The sequence below is a fragment of the Silene latifolia genome, chromosome 2 (genome assembly GCF_048544455.1).
Source record: "Silene latifolia isolate original U9 population chromosome 2, ASM4854445v1, whole genome shotgun sequence".
Classification (NCBI taxonomy): Eukaryota; Viridiplantae; Streptophyta; class Magnoliopsida; order Caryophyllales; family Caryophyllaceae; genus Silene; species Silene latifolia.
In genome coordinates this window covers 176,018,594-176,031,144 of record NC_133527.1, presented here as the reverse complement: position 1 = coordinate 176,031,144, position 12,551 = coordinate 176,018,594, and positions in this window count along the sequence as shown.

The following is a 12,551-nucleotide window of genomic DNA, read 5'->3' as shown; positions in this document are numbered from 1 at the left end:
CTTGCAATAAAAGGAGGGCCGTGGAGACATCGGACGTCCCGACTATCAAGCGGAGGGAGGCGAGTCTCTCCGAAGCTATGTAAAGAGGTTCGACGCCAAGGTTCAAGCAGATTCGTGAGCCGAACAATGAGTGGCGACCTTCGCTGATGAAAGGCCTCCCAAGGGGAGACTTAAAAAACGAGCTCATCAAGTGCGGCGGCTTGGGCTTAGACGCCGCTAGGAAGATGGCCGACCAGTGTAACACTACGGATTCTCCTTGGAGCCTACTCGGCCGAGTAGTGCTCTGGGTGCGTGTTATTTTGGTTCTGCCGAGGAATACTCGGCCGAGTATAGTAAATACTCGACCGAGTATTGGACACTCGGCCGAGTATCCACTTACTCGACCGAGTGTCCGGTTTGGCGGAGTGTTATTTCGACGGTTTGATTAGGGAATGTTTAGGGTATTTTATACAACCGCGTCAGTTTCTAATATCATTTCATAAGCGTTATCACTTCTACGTTAACCTAATCACACCCAAATCATTCCCTAATCCTCCTCTCGAGCATTTCGTAGCGTCATTGTGTGGATAATCGTCGTGGTTCTTGCGTTTAAGTTCTCGTTGTACTGTTGGTAAGTTCTGTCTTCATGATTATTTGTATTGTTGTGAGTTACTGTACATTTATATGAGAGGAAGAGTTTGAGAATTGTACAAAGTGTAATTGTGTTGCATGATCATTGTATAGGAGAAGACTTCGTAGAGGAGCCTTTTTTATTGTTCGTGTTGCATCTTCGTTATTGCTAAGGTAGGGTTTCCCTACTCGGTTCTTGTGCTTTACATGACTTGTTGTTGTAATTATCGTCGTCTATTGATCATCGTAGAATGAAGATTTTTGTGACAGTGTTGGTGTGAGGGGATTGAGATGACTGTAATGTCATGTGATTGTGATTGTGGTGGAGTCACTTGCGGGAGTGTCTTCACACCCTAGTTCGCCCTCCGTGGAACCCGCCACGGGAGGGGATGTGCACATTAAGGGACAGGGATCGTTGTCGCTCGTTGAGGAGCTGGACTAGGTGGGATCGGCTGCGGTCACCCACTGGCGGCGAGGATTACCTGTTGTGATGGGTAATCTGGCAGGGCTACACACTTTAGTGTGTAGTCGGTTACTATGTGAGCTTGGGTGATTGGGAGTTGATGATGATCAGACGAGTATTGCATTTGTTTGTCTTGTTATTTGCATAATACTGACCCCGTTGTTGTTTGTGGAATCTGCGGTGATCCATTCGGGGATGGTGAGCAGGCTTGACAGGTTTTGCTAGTGAGAGCTTGGGGATTATCTTGGGAGATTTGTCACCACGAGTCATAGCATCACCGTCTGAGTTTTAGCGAGTTTTCTTTTAGTGTTAAGACTTTGAAGTTGTATTTCGTTAGACAGTTTTTGGTTTTGGATATTGTAAACTTTACATTTTACATTACTTTAATAATGATGCTCATTTCAAACGCTTTGGTATATACTAACCTCGGGAAACCGAGATGGTAACGCACTTTCATGTTAGGGTGGTCCTAGTAAGGCACCTTGGTATGAGGGGGTGTTACAAAGTGGTATCAGAGCCGAAGATTCCGGCACCTAAACAAATGAATTTAATGAACCTAGGGAGTCTAAATAAAATGAACCCGGGGAGAGTTGTTTGGAGCTACCGCAAAGACTCGGGAGACGTCCCGGAGTCGCACATTGGCCCTTACTAACTCGAGCCGGTAACATGGGGGGGAAGTGTGAGGTGAACTAGGCTTTGTTTGTGCACGTATGTGAAGATACATGTTGGTAAAAGTCGATAGTTGCATATATGTGTGATGAAGTTCTTAACTGTTGTGATGGGAAGGAGTAGTAGATGAAACGGGTTGTGATTTCAACGTTGGATTTAGCATATGTGCAAATTGGATGCTGATGTGGTTACAATATGGTGTTAAAGTTTTAATATATGCGTTGCATGCTGACGTGATTATAACATGGTTTTAAGTCCTTAAGTATTTGCTGCGGGAATAGTGAGCATGATAGGGGAACCGTAATCTGTAAATCTTTTTATAGCGTAACTCGGCCGAGCAGGGCAGGTACTCGACCGAGTATGGAGTACTCGGCCGAGTAGCCAAAACTCGACCGAGTGTTGTTTGATGGAAAGTAGCATTTGCTACTGTTTGTGATAACTCGACCGAGTATGAGTGTATACTCGACCGAGTAGCGTCCACTCGGTCGAGTGTTGTTGCACTCGACCGAGTGTTCTTTTTGTGTTTTGACGTTTGTCTCTAGAGTCGATACTCGACCGAGTATCTGGTAGGGTACTCGACCGAGTTATCTTTACTCGACCGAGTATGATGTATACTCGGCCGAGTGTTCTTATGGCGGAAGGGTGTTAAATTTTGAGCATGTGTTTACGTTTCTTTCATTCTTATCAGCTCAAAATGCCGCCCAAAAGAACTCCCGCGCAGATCCAAGCTTCAGAGATGACTCTTGATGAGGTTGCTCGCATGATTGAGCAACAAGAGGCTCTCCTTGAAGCTCTCAAAAATGTGGGAAAAGGAAACGAAAAGACGATGGATGCAACCCAGCTTAGCATCAACATTGCTCGTTTCCACCCTCCCACATATGATGGGGTAGGTGAACCAAAGCTGCTCGAGAAGTGGCACCGTGAGATTGAAGCTCTCATGGAAATGGTTAAGTGCCCCGAGGACATGATTGTTGAGCAGGTAGTGTACTACCTAAGAGGAGAAGCTGCAGTTTGGTGGCAGAACGTCAAGGATGATGCTAGAGCTTACTACCAGGCGGAAGGGGCTATTCCGTGGTCTGGGTTGAAGAGTGCTATGAGAGAACAGTTTGTGCCGGAGCATATCCGACACAAGATGAGATCCGACTTTGATTCTTTCACCATGTCTGAGGAGATGACAGTCACTGATTACTATCATCGGTTTTTGGAGCTATCTCGTTATGTGGAAGATATGCAGCTCGGGCAAAGAGGTTTGGCTCTCCGTTTTGAGAGGGGTTTGTCTGCTAAGATTGTGAGTCGTATGCCGGCTGGGGTTGCTACGACCTCAAGGAAGTGTATCGAGAGAGCGGGTCAAGCCGAGAGAATGGTGGATCTCTCAAGGGAGATCGAGGAGAGGATCACATACGAAAAGAGGAAGGGCTGATAATGGAACAACAATCACCAACCAACAAGAAAGGGAATTTCAATCATGCCAAGGCTTTCTCTAGTGGAGCTGGTTTCTCTGGAGGTTCTCGTGGTTGGGGAAAGAATGGAGGTCGGGCTGTAAGTGACAACACCAACCTTACGTGTTTCAACTGTGGTGGGATAGGCCACAAAAGGCGGGAATGCACGAGCTACAAGCCCGAAATGGTTCAGAGCTCGATCGGAAATTTCTCTCAGGGGCCGACTCAGAGTTTTGCTAGCAACCGACCGGGAGGTTCATGGGGCAACAGAGGTGGACAGGGTAACCAGGGCGGTTACAACCGCGGTGGTGGTGGATCTTATCAGCGCCAGAATAACAGTGTCACCCAGGATTCGGCAGCTAAGCCAAGTACCTCCAATGCTTCAGTTCAGGGTGGAGGACAGAAGAATAGTGGAAAGCTCTTCATGATGGATAAGCAGAAAGCACAAGATGATGCTCATGTAGTTACCGGTACCTTTCTTGTTAATAATGTACCGTCCTTTGTTTTGTTTGATTCCGGGGCTACACATTCTTTTGTGTCTAAAAGTCATGTTGTGTCTATGGGTTTGGGAAAGTTTGAGGTTGTAAAAGATGATGTGTTCATACCTTCGGGGGAGTCTGTGTCGTGTCTCAAGTTATATAAGGGCATATCTATGGTGATTGGAGGGGTAGATTTACCAGTAGACCTGTTAGAGTTTCCTAAGGATGGGTTTGAGGTGATTGTCGGGATGGATTGGCTAGGGAAGTATGATGCCAGGATAGATTGTAGACAAAAGAGAGTGTCTTTAAAGGGTCCCAAGGGTGCTAGGGTGTCCTATAGAGGGTTTGTAGTAAAGCCTAAGTGTAGGTTTATAGCAGTTATGACTTTAAAGTCATGTTTAAGGAAGAAGTGTCCCTTAATTCTTTGTCATGTGAGAGATCACCGAGTAGAGCCGCCGACAACTTCTGAGATTTCCGTGGTGAAAGAATTCGAAGATGTCTTTCCTGAGGAAATACCGAGTTTGCCTCCCAAGAGGGATGTCAATTTCAGCGTGGAGCTTAAGCGGAACGGTCCTATATCTAAAGCACCTTATCGTATGGCACCTAAAGAGTTGGCCGAGTTGAAGAAGCGAGATACATGAGTTGTTAGACAAGGGTTATATCGGGCCTAGCGTGTCACCGTGGGGAGCCCCCGTTCTTTTTGTAAAGAATAAAGATGGGAGTATGAGACTCGTGCATTGATTATAGAGAGCTCAATCGGGTTACTGATGAAGAATAAGTATCCGTTGCCGAGGATTGATGATTTGTTCGATCGCTAAGTGGAGCTGGTGTGTTCTCTAAGATTGATCGAGGTCGGGGTATCATCAACGAGGATAGCGGATGAGGATATTCCTAAAACACAGCGTTCGATCTCGTTATGGTCACTACGAGTACGTAGTGATGCCTTTTGGTTGACCAATGCGCCAAAGCGCTTTTATGGATTTGATGAACCGGATCTTCACACCATTTTTGGATAGGTTTGTGGTTGTTTTCATCGACGATATCCTAGTGTATTCTAAGACTAAGGAAGAGCACGAAGAGCACTTGAGGATAGTTCTGCAGACTTTGAGAGAAAATCAGCTCTATGCCAAGTTATCCAAGTGTGAGTTCTGGTTAGAGGAAGTGGCTTTTCTGGGCCATGTAATATCCAAGAAGGGGGTATCCGTGGATCCTAGTAAGATTGAGGCCGTTACCAAGTGGGAATCGCCGAAGAATGTTGCTGAGATTCGGAGTTTCTTAGGCCTTGCCGGCTACTACAGGAGATTTGTGAAAGATTTCTCTACCATAGCACGGCCTATGACATCCTTGATGAGGAAGGAAGTCAGATTTGTTTGGGATGAGAGTTGTGAGACGGCGTTTCAGACCTTAAAAGAACGCTTGACCACAGCTCCTATCCTAGCATTGCCGGAGGGTTGTGAGAACTTTGAGGTCTTTACCGACGCTTCAAAGAACGGTCTTGGTTGTGTTTTGATGCAGGGAGGGAGAGTGATAGCTTATGCTTCGAGGCAGTTGAAGCAATATGAGGAGAACTACCCTACTCATGATTTGGAGCTGAGTGCAGTTGTGTTCGCTCTTAAGATTTGGAGGCACTACCTTTATGGCGCAACTTTTAAGGTGTTCTCCGATCATAAGAGTCTAAAGTATATCTACACTCAGAAGGAGCTTAACATGCGACAGAGGCGGTGGATGGAGCTGATTGGAGATTATGATATGGAGATCATCTATCACGAGGGTAAAGCTAATGTTGTCGCAGATGCTTTGAGTAGGAAGAGTGTTCATTCGCTATGTACATCTATGTCCTTGCTGAAGTTGAGAGATGAGATGTCTAGATTGGGAATCTTTATGATTCGAGAGGGGAATACCATCGGGGATTTGACGATCGAGCCAGAGTTGTATGAAAACATCAAAAGTAAGCAAGAGCTTGATCCTAAGATCCAGGAGTGGAAGTCAAAGGTAGAGAGTGGAGCAGCTTCCAGGTTCTCTATACATCCAGATGGGAGTGTTCGTTTTGATGGGAGATGGTGTGTTCCCGACGATGCGAGTTAAGGAGAATGATCTTGTCGAGGCTCATTGCACTCCTTATTCATTCACCCGGTGGTGACAAGCTTTACAGAGACCTTAAGAAGACTTTTTGGTGGCCGAACATAAAGAGGGATGTAGCTGAGTTTGTGGCTAGATGTTTGACCTGCCAAAGGGTCAAAGGTGAACAAAGGAGACCCCAAGGTAAGATTCAGTCTTTGACAGTGCCCGAGTGGAAGTGGGAGTCGATCTCCATGGACTTTATTGTGGGGTTACTTAGGTCACAACAAGGTAACAACATGATTTGGGTGATTGTGGATCAGCTAACCAAATCAGCCCATTTCGTCCCCATGAAGGATACTTGGTCTAAGATGCAGCTGGCATTGGGTTACAGAAAGCATGTGGTTCGGTTACATGGTATTCCGAAAGATATCGTTTCTGATCGTGATGCGAGGTTCATATCAAAGTTTTGGCAAGAACTGCAAGAGTTGATGGGTACAACGTTGAAAATGAGTACACTTTTCATCCGCAACCGATGGTCTGACAGAACGGACCATCAAGACCTTAGAAGACATGCTAAGGGCATGTGTTATGGACTTTGGGGGCAGTTGGGAAGACAGACTTGATTTGATCGAGTTTTCATACAATAATAGTTATCATACAAGCATTGGGATGGCACCTTTTGAAGCTTTGTATGGCCGAAAGTGCCGAAGTCCAGTTTGTTGGGATGATAGTTCCGAGGCAAAGGTTTTAGGGCCACAATTAGTTCAAGATATGGTTGAGCAAATCCAGTTGATCCGCCAAAAGATGAGAGCAGCTCAAGATCGCCAGAAGAGCTACGCCGATTTACACCGCAGGGACATTGAGTTCGCGGTAGGTGACAAGGTGCTTTTGAAAGTGTCACCTATGCGAGGTGTTATGAGGTTTGGGAAAAAGGGTAAGCTAAGCCATAAGTTTATAGGTCCTTATGAAATTCTGGACCGTGTTGGCGAGGTAGCCTACAGGCTAGCTTTACCACCAGCTTTGGATAGAGTGCACAATGTTTTTCATGTGTCTCAACTCCGGAAATATGTGAGTGATCCGTCGCACATCCTCGAGATGGAGAACATCGAGCTTGATGAATCCTTATCCTATGCCGAGATTCCTAAGGAGATTCTTGATCGCAAGGTTCGTAAGACCCGGAATGGTGAGACGGTCTTACTCAAGGTCCTTTGGTCTAATCATAATGTGGAGGAAGCCACATGGGAACCTGAGGAAGCTATGCGAGAACGTTTTCCTAACCTTTTTGATCAGGTATGTTTGGTTACGGGGACGTAACCGTTGTCTTTTTAGGGGGGTAGGAGATGGTCGCGATGGTGTTTTGTTGATTCTTTTTCTTTGTTTGGTTCGAGTCGGGGGATGCGTTCGGGGTAACTTGTTGTGATGCTTGTATAGTTCCTTGGAGTTGTCTCATGTGATTGTTATAGTCTTGTGGCGTAGTGTTGTGCTTGCTTGTGTAGTAGAGTGTGAACTTCGGGACGAAGTTCTTTTTAGGGGGAAAGATTGTAACACTACGGATTCTCCTTGGAGCCTACTCGACCGAGTAGAGCCTACTCGGCCGAGTAGTGCTCTGGGTGCGTGTTATTTTGGTTCTGCCGAGGAATACTCGGCCGAGTATAGTAAATACTCGACCGAGTATTGGACACTCGGCCGAGTATGCACTTACTCGACCGAGTGTCCGGTTTGGCGGAGTGTTATTTCGACGGTTTGATTAGGGAATGTTTAGGGTATTTTATACAACCGCGTCAGTTTCTAATATCATTTCATAAGCGTTATCACTTCTACGTTAACCTAATCACACCCAAATCATTCCCTAATCCTCCTCTCGAGCATTTCGTAGCGTCATTGTGTGGATAATCGTCGTGGTTCTTGCGTTTAAGTTCTCGTTGCACTATTGGTAAGTTCTGTCTTCATGATTATTTGTATTGTTGTGAGTTACTGTACATTTATATGAGAGGAAGAGTTTGAGAATTGTACAAAGTGTAATTGTGTTGCATGATCATTGTATAGGAGAAGACTTCGTAGAGGAGCCTTTTTGATTGTTCGTGTTGCATACTGCTGTTATTGCTAAGGTAGGGTTTCCCTACTCAGTTTACTGTGCTTTACATGACTTGTTGTTGTAATTATCGTCGTCTATTGATCATCGTAGAATGAAGATTTTTGTGACAGTGTTGGTGTGAGGGGATTGAGATGACTGTAATGTCATGTGATTGTGATTGTGGTGGAGTCACTTGCGGGAGTGGCTTCACACCCTAGTTCGCCCTCCGTGGAACCCGCCACGGGAGGGGATGTGCACATTAAGGGACAGGGATCGTTGTCGCTCGTTGAGGAGCTGGACTAGGTGGGATCGGCTGCGGTCACCCACTGGCGGCGAGGATTACCTGTTGCGATGGGTAATCTGGCAGGGCTACACACTTTAGTGTGTAGTCGGTTACTATGTGAGCTTGGGTGATTGGGAGTTGATGATGATTAGACGAGTATTGCATTTGTTTGTCTTGTTATTTGCATAATACTGACCCCGTTGTTGTTTGTGGAATCTGCGGTGATCCATTCGGGGATGGTGAGCAGGCTTGACAGGTTTTGCTAGTGAGAGCTTGGGGATTATCTTGGGAGATTTGTCACCACGAGTCATAGCATCACCGTCTGAGTTTTAGCGAGTTTTCTTTTAGTGTTAAGACTTTGAAGTTGTATTTCGTTAGACAGTTTTTGGTTTTGGATATTGTAAACTTTGCATTTTACATTACTTTAATAATGATGCTCATTTCAGACGCTTTGGTATATACTAACCTCGGGAAACCGAGATGGTAACGCACTTTCATGGTAGGGTGGTCCTAGTAAGGCACCTTGGTATGAGGGGGTGTTACAACCAGGCCATCAAGGTGGAAGACTATCACAAGACCTGGGTAGGCCACAACGAGGCTGGGCACTCAGAGAAGAAGAGCCACCGGGAGGACAACCCGGATGAAAGACGCCGTGACAATAATAGGTCACGGTCTGATAGATCTGCCAGGAAGCAGAACTCGGCGGGCGCCGGGGGGAGTTCAGGATCGTACTACCAGAAACGGTTCAATGGCCACACCCCCCTGGTCGTATCTGCCGCCGAGGTCTTCGCCCTAAGCAAGAACGAGGGCCAGAAGTGGGAAAGGCCCCCCAAGCCGAAGGGGGACGGTGACACGAGCCAGTACTGTGAATATCATGGCCACACCGGTCACCTTACTTACAACTGCCGGCATCTGAAGAATGCCATTGAAGAGCTAATCCGGAAGGGGAGCCTCGGCAAGTATGTTGCCAAAGGCCAAAAGACTGAGGCCGGCGGTTCAAATAAGAAATCCGTCTTTGAACGGATAGGAGTGATCCATGTTGTCATCGGGGGCAACGAGAACGGTGGGTCCGCTCATGGGCACAAACGGCACCTGAACGAGCTGTATCAGGCCATCAACTTTGTGCCCAAAACAGCGGTCCCCGCTTCCAACATTCCCGACATGACTATTGGGAAGAAGGACTACGAGGGAGTCATCGCCCCACAAATGACCCACTTGTAGTCCACTTGGACATATCCAACCACCTGGTCAAGAAGTGCCTGATTGACACGGGCGCCTACACGAACATCATGTTCAGGGAGTGCTTTCTCAACCTCGGTCTGAAGGTTGAAGACTTGAGCCCCTGCACCAATCCGTTGTACAGTTTTTACGGGGCCGGCCTGGTACCCCTGGGGTTGATCAGACTGCCGGTGATGTTCGGCGAGGAGAATGCGGCGAAGAATGTCCTATCTGAGTTCATAGTCATTGACGGCTCATCCGCCTACAACGTCCTCATAGGTCGCGTCACTCTGAGCGAGGCTGATGCAGTAATGTCAATCCGGGCCCTGACACTCATGTATGTCTTGGACCGGGGGGAAGCGCATAAGCTCGTCTCCAAGGACGAGAAGGACGAGGTGGTCAACACCCAGATATCCGCCAGAGGGTGCAACATGCAATCCCTCAAAGTGGCAAAGAAGTCAGGGAAAAGCCCATCCTTGCAGCAGGAGGGCGACCCGATGAATACCGACGTCGGCATGGTTGAAGGAACCCCGACCGACCAAGAAGAGCCGCATCCCGGCGTATGGGAAATAACTACTGACGGGTCACCCACGGCGAACAGCTCAGGAGCTGCCATTCTTATCACCAGCCCAAACGGGGACGTGTTTGAGCACGCCTTGAAACTTACCCTCTCGACCTCAAACAACGAATCCGAATACGAGGCGGTGATAAATGGAGTCAAGTTAGCTAGGGCTGCCGGGGCGGAGCACGTCGTGGTGAAAACATGCTCACTATTGGTGGCCAACCAAATCAGTGGAGAGTATGAGGCTCGAGATGACGGGATAGTAAGATACCTGGAAAGGGTGAAAGCCGACACCGCCAAATTGAAGTCCTTCCAGATACAGTACATTCCCAGGTCCGACGATCCCTCAAGCCACACCGGCTGACAGACATGGAGGGTGCACCTTTGATGTGCCATTAGGGCACTGGCAATCTCGGGAAAATTTTGTATAGGCGGCGGAGGTGCCCAAGACAACTGTGGGCACCCCGACCCACGTTTTTATCTAATGAAGAATCGTTCAAGTTTTCCATCAAAGTGTTCATTTTCCCCCATAGTCACTATCAAGAAGCAGACGCCGTCGCAGTCACCCCAAGAAGTAGACGCTACGGCGAGCACCCCAAGAGGTAGACGCCGCAGTTAGCACTCCAAGAGGTAGACGCCACGGCAGTCACCATCAAGAAATAGGCGCCGTCGCAGTCACCCCAAGAAGTAGACGCTACGGCAGTCACCCCAAGAGGTAGACGCCGCAGCCCACTCCAAGAGGTAGACGCCACGGCAATCACCATCAAGAAATAGGCGCCGTCGCAGTCACCCCAAGAAGTAGACGCTACGGCGAACACCCCAAAGGTAGACGCGCCGCAGCAGCCATCACTCCAAGAGGTAGACGCCACGGCAATCACTATAAGGAAACGGATTTCATGACAGTCACTACCAGCGCGGTTGATACTCGCGAAAGCGATCAAGACGCCCTAGAACGTTAAACACAAATTGAGATACGCATTCTAACGCCTCGGTCAAAGCCGAGGTAGAAACAAAAGAAGCGCTCAATTAATGACGTAAGAAGACAACTCGACGAAGACAAGAAAAGATCTCGGCCAAGCCGGAGGCGAATAAGCAAACTCTTACTAAAAATGATCGGGTTACAAAGTGAGGAAAATACGAGACGACTTACGTAGTCCCCATAAGGATAAGCCAAAACACAACCTACCAAAGTTGTACAAAATACAAGGAAAAGAAAGGCAAAAGGTTACAGACATATCATTTAAGCGCCAAAAGATGGCGGGGAGGAAAGGCTTAATAATTGGCCCCGAACAGCTAAAGCTATCCGAGACGCCGGTGAGCCTGGTGACGACCGGCCGTCTCCTTATGCCTGTTGCTGCTTGCCATCAGCAGCGTTAGCAGCATCGTCCTTAATGGGCGACCCAGAAGCTGTCTTGGTAGTCTCAGCTTTCTCAGCAGCCGCAGCCTCAGCAGCCTCAGCTGCCTTCATCCTCTCAGCTTCCTCCTTGGCCGCCTTAGCCTCCTCAGCAAGGGCCGCCTTCTCCGCGGCCGCCTCTTCCTCCTTCTTCACCCTTACCTCCTCCTTGGCCTTCTCCTTCGCGACTTCCTCCTTAGCTTCGAGCTTGTCATCAAACAGCTCGTCAAATTTGTCCCACGGAAAGGAGCCATCAAGAGGGAAGAGCTCCCCAATCACTTCCCTGGCAGCTTCTTCGGTCAGGTCCCGGTATTGGGCGCACATGTTAGGGAGGAGAACGGTTTGGAGTGTCTCAATGTCCTCCTCCCTTTGGGCGATGATAGCATCCTTGTTCCGGACCACCTTCCCCTGGGCCTGGAACAAGCCCCTAAATTCGTTCCTCTGCGTAAGGTAAAGGTCGGCGTGCCTCTGAACGAGGTCACGCATCTCCCGCACTTAGCGGCTTCGGCCGCCGCCGCCTCGGCCTTGGCTCTCTCAGCAAGGACTTCCTTTTCAGCGTCCTCCCTGAGTTTTCTCTCAGCACGGACTGCCTCTTCAGCCTCAGCCTTGGCCCTCTTAGCCTCCTCGTTCGCCGCATCGAGTTCCAGCCTTAGCCGCTCGAGGTGTGGGGCAGCTTCAGCTATGGTATTCTCTTGCTCCGTAATGTGGGAGCCGGCTAGTTGAGTCCATTTCGCCAGCCTCTTGCATATTCTCATCCCCTCTGCCACAAGCTCGGTGGGGGAAACCTTCTGGAGTAGGGAATCGACGGTGACATTTCTATCACCCGCCTTCTCAGTCGCTTCTCTAATTGCCGCACGGTGAGAACGGCGGCGCCGACGTTGATCTGCAAAAATCAATTAAAACATCTGTGTCAGTATACATGGACATATCGGAGAGCTTGTCATCAGGAACGCCTAATGAACCGGCTAAGTCTGAGCCACAGGATATATCTGTACCATGCTTGGCCTTCTTGCTCGGAGGACGCATCTCCTCGCCGGCGAGCGATTGCGCGGGGCGCGAAGCATCAGCAACAGGGGTGGGCTCTTTCCTTTTACGGACGAGGGGAGACTCCTCCGCATCGGAGTCCTCCCCATTGGTAATATCAACGATCACCACCGTCTCCTTCTGGACTGAAGGGAGGGGAGGTGGAACTGTTATCGACGTCGTCGCCGCCGAAGACTTTGTTTTTCGCGTTCGGCGCGGCATGTTACTAGCAACCTTCGCCTGGGCCGCCTCCACATTCAGGCCTTTCACCGATCCAT